Here is a 14255-nt window from a genome sequence, read left to right on the forward strand (position 1 = left end):
ACCCATTTTTTTTCCTTTTGTAAAGGGTCTACATTTGTTTCTTATAATAGGAAACAATTATAAGATTATCTTCTGACTATCCTGAATCTGGTTATATTAGGTCCCCCTGTGCCGGATGAATGTTTGTCTCAAGGATGTTGAATCTGTCCATTTTGACACTCTGTGGACCCTTTCTTTCCCTATCTTCATCTGCTGACTTTTCTTCTACATCTATTCTATTCCCAGATGGCATTTGTTGATGGCCAGGTCTTCATTCTTTTACCTTTTGTTCATGGCAGAATCTGATCACTGCATTGGAGCTAAGCCAATTCATCTATTCCCAATAATTAATTCATCTATTCCCGATAATGAATGTGACTAATACTGCCTAAAGTTTCTCTATGGTATCCTAATAGTATCTCAACAAAATCAGGTATCTCTTGTCTCTCTTTCTCTCTTTTTCTAACATTTTCCATATCGTAAAAGTTCTTTTATATACCACAAGGTGATTAAACCATTTTAAATACAAAATAATAATTTCAATTAATGAACAGTTAAATGTTTAAATGTTTCTCCAAATGCATCCATATCTATTCCTAATTCTGAGAAATATCCAACAAATCTCATCCCACATTTTTTACTCCAGAATCCCCCACTCTCTCTCTCTTTTTTTTTTTTTTGGTATTTTGACCAGCATGCTGACAATTAGAATAGTGAGGTAACTGTTTGCAAAAAACTGATTAGGATTAACATTCTTCTAGCTGCCCATAAAAATTATTTTATGCCTTGGCTGCTGCTCCCAACACTTTAGGATCTAAAGTTTTGGTCCAAGTCTGGTCTCAACTGGATGAAAAATATATAATTTCCACTATTTTTTCCCCTCGGAATCAACTTCAAAAGTCTTATTATCAGTAACAAAATTACAAATGATCTACCAAAAGGAACAAACAAGGAAGCAAGTATTTGTATCAAGAAGACTCCCCTGCCATTTGTCTATACGGTACATTAGAAATCATTCACTTGGCTCATCAACCTAGTTGCTTCATATTTTTCATATTTTGCTTCTACTGAGTCCTTGCATAATTTTTACAAGGATGTTGGGATAATTTTTTGAGTTGTAACAATAAATGGCAGTTGACATGAATCAGAAAGTCTAGAATAACCAAGACCCTGATAAAGCCAGTAGCATAATGGTTAGAAAATGTGGACTGCTCCCTCTTGCCATATTGCTGTTAGCGTGCTGCTTAATTCATGCACATCCCCTCACATTTCCAATCTGGGTTATTATTAAGATAAGATGTGATATTCCCATGATCACTATTCTGAGATCCTTGGAGAATGAAATATGAAATATAAATAAATCACAAATACACACACACACACACACAACTAAAGCTCCATCATTAAAATCTGGCTTGCTGAAATTTGGCAACTTCTTCAAGTGAGGAGGATAATTAAAATTCCAAATAATATGACCTTGTCTTACAACCGACCAGAACAAAATACTAAAACAAAACCAGAGCAGATCAGAGCAAACCAAACCAGAGCAAACCAAAAGGAGGTACATAATCACCCTGTTCTAAGGCCTGGAAGAACAACCAGGTCTTCAATAATTTCCTGAACAACATAAAGGTGGGACCCACATGAATCTCCAGGGATAGATCATTCCAGAGGGCAGGAATTGCAACAGTAGATGCACTGCCTGTGTCAAGATGGGACCCGGAGGATACCTACCATGCAGGACCAAACTGGACAGGCAGAGATAACTGGAGATAAGCATTTCCTCAGATAGCCAATGAAGGGTTTTAAAGATAATAACCAGCACCTGGACTTGCACATGAACCACTGTAAATAAATGCAAGTGTATCTATTTGTAAACCTTAAGTCCTGACTAGGATTCATTGTGGTCCTCTGGGCTGAAAATGTTGCTCACCCTTATTTTAGAATAAGAATTAAGTCCCACTTGTATGATGGAATTGCTATGTTTTCAGGGGGAACTTCTAAAGAAAGGGTGAAGAATTGGTCAAAGTAAAATCCGAGATTACTGATTGAGTCCCAACTTTTTTCTTACTAAAGGAATTTTTCCTCTCCTCCATATGTGCCAGTCTTGTCTGCCTCTTATAGCTACCACGACCTGCAGTGGTGTATTCTTCCACACCTGAGGCTACAAGGTTCATGCTTAGGTGCAAAGACTCCAGTAAATCAGTTTCTTTTTGGGGGGATATTTCTTCTGGGTCAGGCTCTATCTTATGGGATGCAAACTCTTCTGTTTGCTTAGTTCCTTAAATCATTGCCAGCAAGCAATTTGTTTCTTCTTTCTTAATATGCATTGTAGCTCTCTTGTTATATTACATCAGTAGTACTAATCAAGGTCATGACATTTTCTCCCAAACTCTAAAATATTGATCCTTGGCTCAATATTTTTTTTTTTAACTGCACCAGCATAGAACTCATTAAATATCAATAGAATGAAAAGTGGAAAATAGCAAGCAAAAGCTCTTTAGAACTCTCCCTTCATCTCTAAAGAGTTGAGTACCATTCAAATATTAACCAAGGTGGGCTGCAAATAAATTATTAAGCTTTATTTAAAGGATGATGGAACATTTTTCACATAGCTGGCAACATATGTCATCTCATACAGCAAAATAATGAAAAGACTGATGGAGACTATGTTGTCTTCTCCCTATGAAGAATCTGGCCTATCAGTGCTGGAGTCATTATAGCCACGAGTGCTAGTATATTCTTAGCACTGCCTAATCATCAATTTGCAGTTGTTATAAAGGAGCCTTCATTTTCTAATTTGAATTTTATAAAATATTAAATTTATTTGTTATTTGTTTGTTAGATTTATTTCCTACCTATTCTCGCAAGGTCAAGGCAATGGACATAGTAACCTATCATCTACTTTTTCCTGTCACAAGAATCCTGTCAAGTAGGTTAGGCAGGAAAGCATTGTTTGGCCCTCCTGGATGACATCACATCCTGGGTCCTGTGGTCCTTCAGAGAGTTAGAAGGCTGAATTATGCCACCTGACCCCTCACATACTAACTACTCCTGCTACGTGTGGTATACTCCTGCTATGCTATGTGTTTATGAAGATAAAGAGCAAATTCTGGAAAAAAAAAACTCATGAAAATGAGGACCCCAAAATAAATATTTTGATCACATTATTTTAACTATCCTATACAGTTTTTAAAACCTATTACATTTCTAATCCTACATAGTTCCTATAATTCAATACACATTTATATCAGGCCGATCTAACTGCAAATAAATGTGAGTAAGCATGATATTATGGATGCATATCAGTTGCAATTATCAGGTAGTGTCAGGTGATGGAAAAGATTGTAAAGCCCTTAAATAAACAGTCTGAACTTCTATAAAGAAGCTTTCTATTTCTATTGTTGTTACAGTCTGCCTTGGAGAAAAACAGAATTCGGTTCTAGATATCCTATAACGGCTAGGGTTACCTTGGATTAAAAATATTTGTAAGCATTTATAAGAATAGAGATAGGCATAAGTTAGGTCTGCTGTCAAAAAGTTTGTACTTTTATTTATAATACTTATTGTATTATTAATGAATGGGAATATCTCAGATGACTTTATTTTATCATACAGCAATGGTAAGCTTTATGACAACTAGCAGTTTACAGTAACAATGAAGACAAAGAAACTAGTATCAAGTTAACAAAGACATTTATTAAGGAATATTTGTATTTTCATGCTAGCACGGCCCTATAGTATTCCATTAGTGGATAGGGCTGAAACATTTTAAGATCATTGTCTATCATATTATATACTACAAAAGCTCCAGAAGATGTGCAGATATAAATAAAAATGATTTTGTTTCAATGGGACTTCCACCGAAGGATATCCAGCATCAATATAAAAAATACAGAGGAGGCAGCAAAAGAAGAAACAAGGCCATTAAAGAAGAGATTCGGGGGCGGCGGGGAGGAGGAGGCAAGAAAGACTCAAAGTAACTGCACTTAATTATACTAGATGTAAGTCGTGCAGGAGAATTATTTTGGTAGCTTTCAAGATCCTCCTACCTTAGCCTACTAGCGGTAAAGATCTCCCATAAATCCAAGTGGCTCTTGTTTCCTGAGTGCCAACCTTGTAGAAGTACTGCTTATCAGTCCCCAGGAATGGTTTAAAAAAAATGTCTCTTACTCTTGTAGGAACCATCCTCACCTCCTTCAGTGGGGGAATCTGGTGGAGGGTTTCATTAGAAGATCTTAAGGTCTGGTAGATACATTATGATAGTAATTATTCTGTTGCTGTTTCCACTTTTATATAACTATCTTGGTCCAAGACATTTCATAGCAGTCTATTAATAAACTGTAATTAAAATACAAAACATAGTGATATAAAATTACAACAAATTTAAAACATTTAAAAGTAGAGTGGGAAAAAATAACAATTCATGTTTTACTCACTCTGGGAAATATTATTATTAAGGCATTCTAATCATATTACATACTGGTTGAGAATGATGTCTGTTTTGTTCTAAAACATTGGAAGGCATCAAGTTACAAAAAGCTGATATAGAAAATTCTGAGGATCTTAACAGTTTAAATCCAGTGGCCACACTAAAAATTAGTTGTAGGCAGAAAGAGGACAATTCACATAATACATGTATTATCTGAACTGCCAGAAAGACAACCAAATGTCCTATTTCACTATTGCCTTTTCAAGAAATTATGTAGGAAACTAATAAAAAATGTTTTCTTGCCAAAAATAAATTGTGTGAGAGGACAGATCAAGGAGAACTATCCATTGCTTTACTAAAATATAAAAACTTTGCTACCTTGGGGCCAGCAGATCTGAATGCTGTTCATCATAAGCACTGATTCATTTTCCTAACTATGTCGTGCTTGTGAATCTTGAGGTTAATTTATTAGATTACTCTAATATTCATCAAAGACTTTTGGATGTACCAACTCTTCACAGTTTAATATGTTCATTTGTAGAGAGCAGGTAGGAGAAATGAAAACTAATTAAATGATTTATTAAAAGTCTTTAATTTTTTTTCTCTATTATTTTTTTCTCTCAATCTCAATTTCCCTCAATTTCTTTACTGGATGAGATCAGTAAAGAAGCCTGAAATTAGTGTTAACTCCCAATTACCAGCCTTTGGAATCTGGTGACTTAATGGCAAAATTAGTACAAACAATAAATATCTTCATTGCATATTAATTCAATCTTTCAATATATTTGTATAACATCTATCATGAATTGTATCTTCAGGCAGTGTTCAGAATTCAACAATAACTTTGAAGACAATAAATTCAAAATAATAAATCTCATGAAATAATTCAACTTTGGCCATTAGTTAGTTGGTTGCTTTCTTACACGAAGCCAACCTTTATTATTAGGGAAAATCTGTTGGGTCACACAATAGTAGCCAGGGCTGAAACCACTGGTGGATAAAGCTTGCTTGCTCGCTCACTCGATTGCTTGCTTGCTTGCTCGCTAGCTAGCTAGTTTGCTTGCTCTTTCTTTCTTTCTTTCTTTCTTTCTTTCTTTCTTTCTTTCTTTCTTTCTTTCTTTCTTTCTTTCTTTCTTTCTTTCTTTCTTTCTTTCTTCTGCTTCTCTCTTCCATCTGCAGTTAACTTTTACCAGATGTTTGAATGAATCAACTGAGGGGCCTTCTGAAGTAAAGACAAGAGCTCTTACACCATTCTATTCTACACCATTTCTCTTTTACCCAGTACACACATGCTTTAACTAACATATTCCATATATTAGATATCAATATAATGTCTAGCTGAAATTACTATTGATGTTTCAAAGACTGGGCATTATGGAATTTGTTTTCTCCAGTGACACCAAAAAAGAATCCTCTAATTTGCAATGATCAGTTGTTGCAATGATCAGTTGTACTACTGAAGTAAAATATGGTATCATACAGTATTTTGACAATGGATTTGCTTTTAGGAAAGCAAAATCCCCAGATATACTGTAACAGATTCCATTGATTCTTCTAGGGATCTATTGCTAGTCTACACTACTGACTGATTATGTGCCATCAAGTAGGTGTTGATTCTCAGTGACCACATAGATAGATTTCCTCCAGGATGATTGTTTCTAACCTGGTCTTTTAGCAGTTCCAGTGTGTACCCATTGCAATTCTAATCAGGTCCATCCACCTTTCTGCTCATTATCTTTTTCTTCTCTTTCCTTCTACCTTTCTGAGCATTATAGATTTCTCTAGAGAGCCAGGTTTTCACACAAGTTGCCCAAACAATGATAATCTGAGCCTGGTTGTTTGTGCTTCATGTAAGAACTCTTTGATCTATGATCCATTTGTTTGTTTTCTTGGCTATCCATAGTATTCTCATGAGTCTTCTCCAATACCAGAGTTCAAAGCATCAATACTATTTCTATCCTATTTTTAAGCCCAGCTTTCACTTCCATAGAGTGTCACAAGGAAAACCATTGCCTGCATGATTCTGATCTTTATAAGTATAGATACATCCTGGCATCTGAACAGCTTTTCCAAGGCCTTCATTACTACTCTAGAAAGTACTAGTCTGTGATATATTTCTTGATTGCTGGTTCCTAAATAATCAATCAATAAATAATCAATCCTAAACAGCAGAAGCTATTAACCATTTCAGTGTCTTCAGTGTCTATTCTAAGACTGGTTGATGTACCTGTTATCCTTAGTTTGGTCTTCTTTATATTTAGTCTTGCATTTATTTTTCATTGTGCTCCTTATGTTTCATTACTAGAATTCTACACTATAGTGGAAGTTATATCAATCTTGGCTTCTTTCTTTTTCATTCAGCAATAAGTTCACATTTCAATTTATATCTGATCTATGGACGGGTATTAATTTCTTGAATTATATTATGACTAGATACAATAAATCATAGTTCCATTTGAACATGAAAATTGATTTTTTTAATACTTAGTAGAACTAGACTATAGTGTTGAGGAAGTCCTGTTCTGAAGTCCTACGCCTACAAAAGGGCTGTTTGTACACCTACCTATATGATGATTAATGTATGAATTCTTAATCCTGATCATCCTAGTCCCCTGTATATATGCAACTGAATTACTGAACCCTAATCTGCCACAAAATAAGGTTGTATCCTATAATAAAGATAGCTAGATGAGGTATATGTCTTACAGTTGGATGATTCCCATAAGCCAACTATGGATTGAAACATCTCTGTCTACTTGCAGGAGGAGTCAGCAACTATATGTGGGGTATTTGCATGATTTCTTTACCATTAGAATATTTCATGATTAAGCATGATGTTTTGATAGAGTCAGAATAAGTAGCCAGCTTTGACATTTGATGCACAGGGTGAGGTAGTATCCAGAAGTACCTTTCTATAAATTGAATTGATAAATTGTTTTCACTTATTTCAGTCATTTTTCATGGATCATTAACTGCTGAATAGATCAATCTAATACACTTTATGTCAGTTTACTCATGGATGATAGCGTAAGAGCATCTACTGATACAAAGTGCTGACATTCAGTTGTTAGTTAGAAAATGAAAGCAATGCATATAATTACAATAATAGATAATATAACTGCATAGTCTGTCTTAAAAGTATTTGCTCTCATCTTCTGAAATCTTGAATGACTAGAATACCTTCTTTGATATGATTCCATGGTCATAAATCTAATTGGGGAACTCAGGATACTCAACACATTTATTGCTGACTTAGATAAAGAAACAAAGGGAATATTATAAGTTTGGAGGTGATGTAAGATGCGTAATAGACAAAAGCCTCACGAAATTAAAAATTAGATTGAAAGGCTAGAAGATATGGGCTGTGGATTCTTGGTCTGATGGCAGCATATGTGACAAGGATCACAGAGCTGATAACAAAACTGAAGATGTCTCAAAAGTGTGATGTGGCTATCAAACTGCAACAACATTTTAGGCTGAAAACAGAATTATAGCTATCACAGATGGAAACTATATGACTCTATGCTACATGAGTCAAACAGCACCATGAGTACAGCTCTGGGCAGCATCCTTTAAAAAAGGTTCAGACAACTGGAAAAGGTCAGAATACAGCAAAGAGCACCCACTCAGGAGATGGGAAAATATGCTTTGCCAGGAAAGACTGAGGGTACTAGTATAATGAAAGAAAACAACTGGGAAAGGTATGATAATATTCTTAAGTAGTGAAAAAATATCAAATAATGGGAGGCCATGACTTGTTTTTTAGATTGAAGGATGTAAAATAATGTCATTATTACAGAAAGCCAGATTCCAGTTAAATGTCAGGGAAAATTTCTTAATAGTAAGAGTATTTTGGAAATGGAAACTATTACCTATGGCCATGACTGATTCCATTCACTGGGTGTAATAAAATCAAATCTAGATAGACTTTGGATAGATATTGGATGGAGCAGTGAGTTGAACTTGATTGCCTAGAAATTACATTTAACATTCTATTCTAAAGTTAATTCATCCTTAGAGACTTAAAAAATGTAAAAGCAAAAGTAACCAAGGTGTAGCCCTATCTAGAACTCTACTTGGATATTGCCTACCAACTTAGTGTAGGAATGAAAATGTTCTGGGCTTCTTATATTAATTTTATAACAGGTGAATCTGAGTTGCTGTCAAGCCTTTTTGGACTCTGATCTGCTATAAGAACTCTATCTGCAAAATGTTTCCTTTGTTTTTGGATCTGTTGCTGTTTTATATCTAAACCAAACAAGCCCTGTCAGATTCTTAGCTCAATGGAATCAGTCTTCAGAGATAGTCTGCAAACAATATTGATAGGAATCCTTTTTTGTCAATGAAGGAGCAGAGAATCCATCATATGTTCTAATACTTTCACCCACTCATGACCTTAAAGTTATAGGATATAAATACAAGCACATATCTTGAGTAGTTGAAATACTGCAGTCTTTCCCAACCTTGTATCATCCAGATGCGTAGGTTATGTTGATGGGAATTTTTGGAACTGATCTCTAAAACATCTTGTGGGCACAGTGACCTAGAGTATCACCAGCTTGCAAAATATGGAGGGATAATATTATCATCCAGTTAAACTCAAATAGCAAAGGTTGCTACTGTATGTGGTTGCATAATTGCATGAATGATCATAGAAAAGCCTTTACCATATGGATCAGAATAGGTATTTGGCCTCAGAATGTTTCCGCATGGGTGCTTCCATTTTTTTATTGATGATTCATTGACAGCCTTTTGTTGTTATTATGTATATTGAACGCTGACAGAGCATTGCAAATGCAGACAGCGAAATTAACTCATGCCCTCTATGCTGTATTTTTCTCTCGCACAATCTATGTCTGTCATGCTTTGCAAAAATTAAAAAAAAGAGAGAGAAAGGAGAGCAGGAAGGTAAAGAAATGGCTTAACTTTTCTGTTCTGTTTATTTCAAGCAAGTAACAAGCAGTAATGACACCAGTTAATTAGGTTTTAGTGCATCTGAGCTGACTGCAATTTCCACTAAACTATTTTCTTAGAACTGTTTTCAGCAAATACATCCTTTGTTATACGTGCCTCTTATTCCAACATCACACAGGACTTTATTTGAACAGACTTAACTAGGATAATACTGAGGATCATAATTTACTCCATGCATGTAAGAGAGCCCAGGTGCAGTTCCCCAGCAATCAATTCTATTTCAGTTGGCCCTAGCCCTTAGGGCTTTTAATGGGGCCAGTAACTGTCCTAGTCCTATCTTCACATCCAAGACATAAAATCACCTTCCTTCATCTCATTGCAATTGCAATTCATGGCATTGTTGTATCTATTAATATCAGTTCAGTCACCCGAATGACCAAAGCAATAGCCTCTGTGCTCTGCAGAAGCCTTTCTATTTCCCTCATGTATGGGCTCCAAGTCTCACAAGGATCACTCTGAAGGAAACAAGCTAATTTATCAGCAACATACATCCAGTGATAGCTCTCCACTCTTACTGTTCAGGCTAGGTTGATTATCCAGTAGTATTGTTTCAGTTAGACAATCTGAAACCCCAAGTCTGTAAGCAGCACCTATATGCAAAGCCTTGACTGTGCCTTTCCAGAACTCCTTGAAAAATTGGCACCAAATTGTAATGTAAAATGTGATAGACACTGGAAATTATTAAATACATTGGAAATATTAATCTTGTATAGGTTGAATAGGTCAATAAAAAAGTAGTTTTTTTTTTTTTTTTTGAGGATAAATGTCATGCCACTCAAACAATGATTCCTTAGCTCCAGAAAGCCTGAGTATCAGAAAAGTTAGTCACCTTAGGTGTGGAGTAATTCTAGCTTCCCAAGCTAAGCATCCTCAAAATGCTTGCTGTGAATTGTGTCCCAGATTATTTACATGTAATTCACTTCTACATCAAAAATGAAGATACTAATAAATACTTCTTTCTGTGGCCGTATCGGTATACAATGTTCTTTATCATTATTTTTCTATCACATTGAAATCTCCTTGAAAATTATGTGATGTTGTACAACATTTGAGTGCCAAAAAGAGTCCACTTCTATGCATATTAATCTATGAATTGCCAGAAGACAATTCACTAGTGTTGTAGTGCCTAAAAACTAGATAGTACCCAAGCTATGAGAAGATCTATTCTCCTTGGAAGCTACTTCTTTATATCTTTTTTCTTTCTTTGCTTTTGCACTTTTAGCTCTTTCTTTGATTTCTTTTTTCTCTTCTTTTTCTTACTCTGTATTAGTTTCTGTTAGTTTTTATCTTCTTTAAAAAAAAATTAAATAAAATTTCATATATATATGAAGGTCTATTCTCCTATTTTCTGAAATCTCAGTGAAAAATTCCTTATTGTGATGGCATTTATCTTAATATTGTCTCCCCAATATTAGAAAGATGTTACAATAATGAAATGCTCTGTCTCACAATTACATGTGCTGTGCTACGATAAAAATAGTAAATTTCTGCTGGTCTCCTTATAATGGTAAAATAAGCAAAAAGGGCATTAGATTTAGGAATAAAACAGATTTTTGTAGCACAGAAAAAGGAGACTGAGGGCTAGCTTGCCTTAACAACCTCTCATTGATTTTGTGACCATGTCAATTACTTCTGGCACCATGCTTTCTTCCAGTCCCTTCTTTATTGATCCTTTGGTTACCTACCTACATGTTTATCCTTTGAGTTTATGTAATGAGATGTATGGGATGGGACAACTTTCCCACTAGCTGAAAAATAGGTATCACTGGGCAAAAGAAGCCAGAAAAGTCATAGGAATTATCTAATAACACTAGTCATGGTTAAGGAGAACCTAACCCCCTTTGATTAGTAGTGCTCCAAAGGCCCTGGTGTCAAAGGCAATGGAAAGGATCATCAAAGTTCAAGGACTTAAAGATAAAATACAAAGTTTATGAGGCTATGATAAACTGAGAATACTTGACCTGAAGCCTGAGACCTGAAACCTGGGACATTTGTGGAAAATTAAAAGCTTATGAATCTTGAGGGCAAGGAAATGAAATAGAAATAGGAAAAACAGATTTCTTGAGCAACGTCTCTGCTTGTCCTTCCTTTAAAATGCATGCTTTCATTTAGGTATAGATTGAAGGAAATGTAACTAAGGAAAAGCATAACAAACAAGCAAACAAAAAGAAACTACAATATAACCAGGACAAAAATAAGCAAAGAAAAACAGAAAAATGAAGAAGAAATAAAGAATAATAATAAAATAGTTTATTTTAGTCATTTAAGTTATTTTTTTAACTCAAGGATATTTTTTTTTCCCTTAAGGTTCAGCAGAATGAACCTGACAATATGAAGAAATATTAGTCATTTTTCCTCTAGGTTGATATGAAACTGTTTCATAGGTGAAGAGTGAATAATTTCCTCAATTAAGGTTTAAAATCTTTCCATCAAAATAAAACACATTTATTATCTACAGTGCAGGCTCCAAAATTCCAGGGTTCTTTATATGTCATTAAATTCTAATTTTTTGTAAATACTTCAACATTGCATCAACATCTTTGACCTTTACTTCTCTAATCAAGGCCATATTAACTTATTTATTAATGCCAAACCCAAAAGGGATGGCCATGCTAGAACCAAAAATATAGGTACCCTTGTGCTTTTTACTGTTTTATGCTATTGAAGATGAAATTCAGTCTATAGTAAACATCTTTTTTAAATGAGTTGCAGCAACTCACCTTTTTAATTTTCTAGCAATGACTAGGGGTTATTTTTGGGATTTGGGCCATTTTTGAAAATGAAGATGATTTCAAAGAGAAGGTGAGCGCAGAATAATAAAGTGGCTGATATCAAAATAAAAAATAACTTCGATTTAGTTTAAAAATGATTAATTTAATACAATTAAGAAACTGGTTAATGCTCTTTGACAACCACTTTCCATATCTTTGGTCTTCCATCAAGTACTGAGATCACATATTTTTCACACTTAATCTAGTCTAATGCCCAGTAAGTCCAGAGTGAAGTATGACTTATCAGAGGGGGGTAACCTGTAACGGTATGTGGGAATGACCTTGGAAGACTGGGCCCAGAGATGCTGCCCAGGGAACAATCAGATAAGAGACAGCATAGTTCACAGCTGGATAGTGGGCAGGGCAAGAGGTTCATAAGAGATGTTCCTTAATTTCTCAGGGTGTAAACGAAACAGGGAGAATTGTACTTTCAGACTTGCAAGATTCTGTTAATGTAGCCTTACAATAAAGTAGAATTAGCTCATCTGGTTGTGTTTCCTGTCTGGTCTACCTGGTAAGGCTGACATAACCTGACTATTTAAGCCCGGCAAATTCAAACCATATGGGTTCTTGTTTCCCAGTAGTCCCTGGGCAACAAAAGTCATGTTCTGCTTTGTATTAAACTTCTGTTCTTTGCAAACAATCTATAAATCCTGATTTTGGCTGCCACATTTATCCGAATTTATGCTCCAGTTGTTTTCCTTTCATCTTGCTTGTGAACAGCCGATTATCTTTATGGACTATAGTTGTTGGCTACAACTTCATGGTCCCAAAGCAGTGAAGCATATCAAGTTCTCTTCTTATTTATTTATTTGGATGGATTTTAACTGCTCAGAGATGCAAGAATGTGCTGGATTCTATCAATCAGAGTTAATTATTGTAATGCTTTTTTGGCAGGTTCTTCTTAAATCGCCTTTCTCCCGTGCACAGTGATGATGATTGTTACCTGTACTGGACTTCATCAGCACATTGCTTCCACTTTATGTAAATTGTGCAGAAAAGTAGAAACTAAACCAATCAAGCCAGCTGAAAGAAAATTCTGTCTCTCCCTCTCCACGTTTCTGAGACTGCTGGCTTTCTGTGGCACCTCTTACATAATGCAAGTTTGGATACTTGCCAGTTAAAGTCTACAACAAGTCTGTGCAGGTTTACTAAAAAAGGTTGCTTCATGTTACAAAGAATATAGTTTTACATCTCATGTATGTATTTTAGTCAAATATTTTTATTCTCCTTTCTCATTAATGAATAAATAAAATTATTTACCATTTTGGATTGGAAAGCACTATTTGATTTTTTCACTGCTCAAACACCACAGGCAATTCCATCCTGCTACCACATTTCAGAATCAAGATAGAAGTGCCCTTACCATGAAATGAAGTGAGGCAATCACCTCAAGTAGCAGACACTGGAAGCTGGGGTTCAGGTGCTGAAGGAGAGAGCTGGGTGCCATATAGTATGTTCTCAGTCCCATGTAGAAGTCTGTTGCCTTCAGGTGTAATAGAGAATACCATCTCATTGATCAGGCTGAAGAAAGATTCAGTTCCCAACAGTCAGTGTTCCTACAGGACAGAGAGTGCCATCTTGTTTTTCACCTTAGAAAGAAAGAGGGGTCAAGCCACTCTGACTAAAAGTGATATTAAAAGTCTTCAATTTTTGACATCCATGGGGTTACACTCTTCAAACCACTTGTTTTCAGTAAATAGAATAATATGTTTTCCAGTAAAGATAGTTTTCAGTGCTGTCTTAAATTTAAATGTAGTATAGAAGCCACAACAGAGGAATTTCAAAGATGAAGTTCAATGCATGGCAGGCAGCACACGTGACAAGGCACAGGTATGTGATTTTGTCTACCACATATACAGAACTCACATCAGAGGATTCCTATACATTCAGTTTAATTCATTTTCTGTGCCACACTCCCAAATTTTTCCCTAGTATAAATATGGTTATACACAACAGTATGTGTATATATGTACAGTGGTACCTGGTACGCCTCTACTAACGAACATTTCGGGTTATGACCAGCTTCGGCAGGGAAATTTTACCTTGGGTTACGAATGCCTCTACTTACGAACCGGATCCGCGGCCATTTTCCCTGC

The 14255-nt window shown here is 35.4% G+C and overlaps 1 long non-coding RNA gene across 1 annotated transcript in view; it reads left to right on the top strand.

The window, feature by feature from the left end:
- Nucleotides 1-13404, top strand: part of LOC148213745 (uncharacterized) — a 105988-nt gene extending 92584 nt beyond the window's left edge. Inside the window, exon 3 of the long non-coding RNA XR_015794007.1 lies at nucleotides 13054-13404. This is a non-coding gene — a long non-coding RNA (uncharacterized LOC148213745). The remainder of the gene's footprint in view (nucleotides 1-13053) is intronic.
- Nucleotides 13405-14255: the final 851 nt, after the last annotated feature.

Source organism: Python bivittatus, unplaced genomic scaffold (genome assembly GCF_059951505.1).
Source record: "Python bivittatus isolate LINGU-HERP-01145 unplaced genomic scaffold, Pbiv_v1 ctg000840_np1212, whole genome shotgun sequence".
Lineage (NCBI taxonomy): Eukaryota > Metazoa > Chordata > Lepidosauria > Squamata > Pythonidae > Python > Python bivittatus.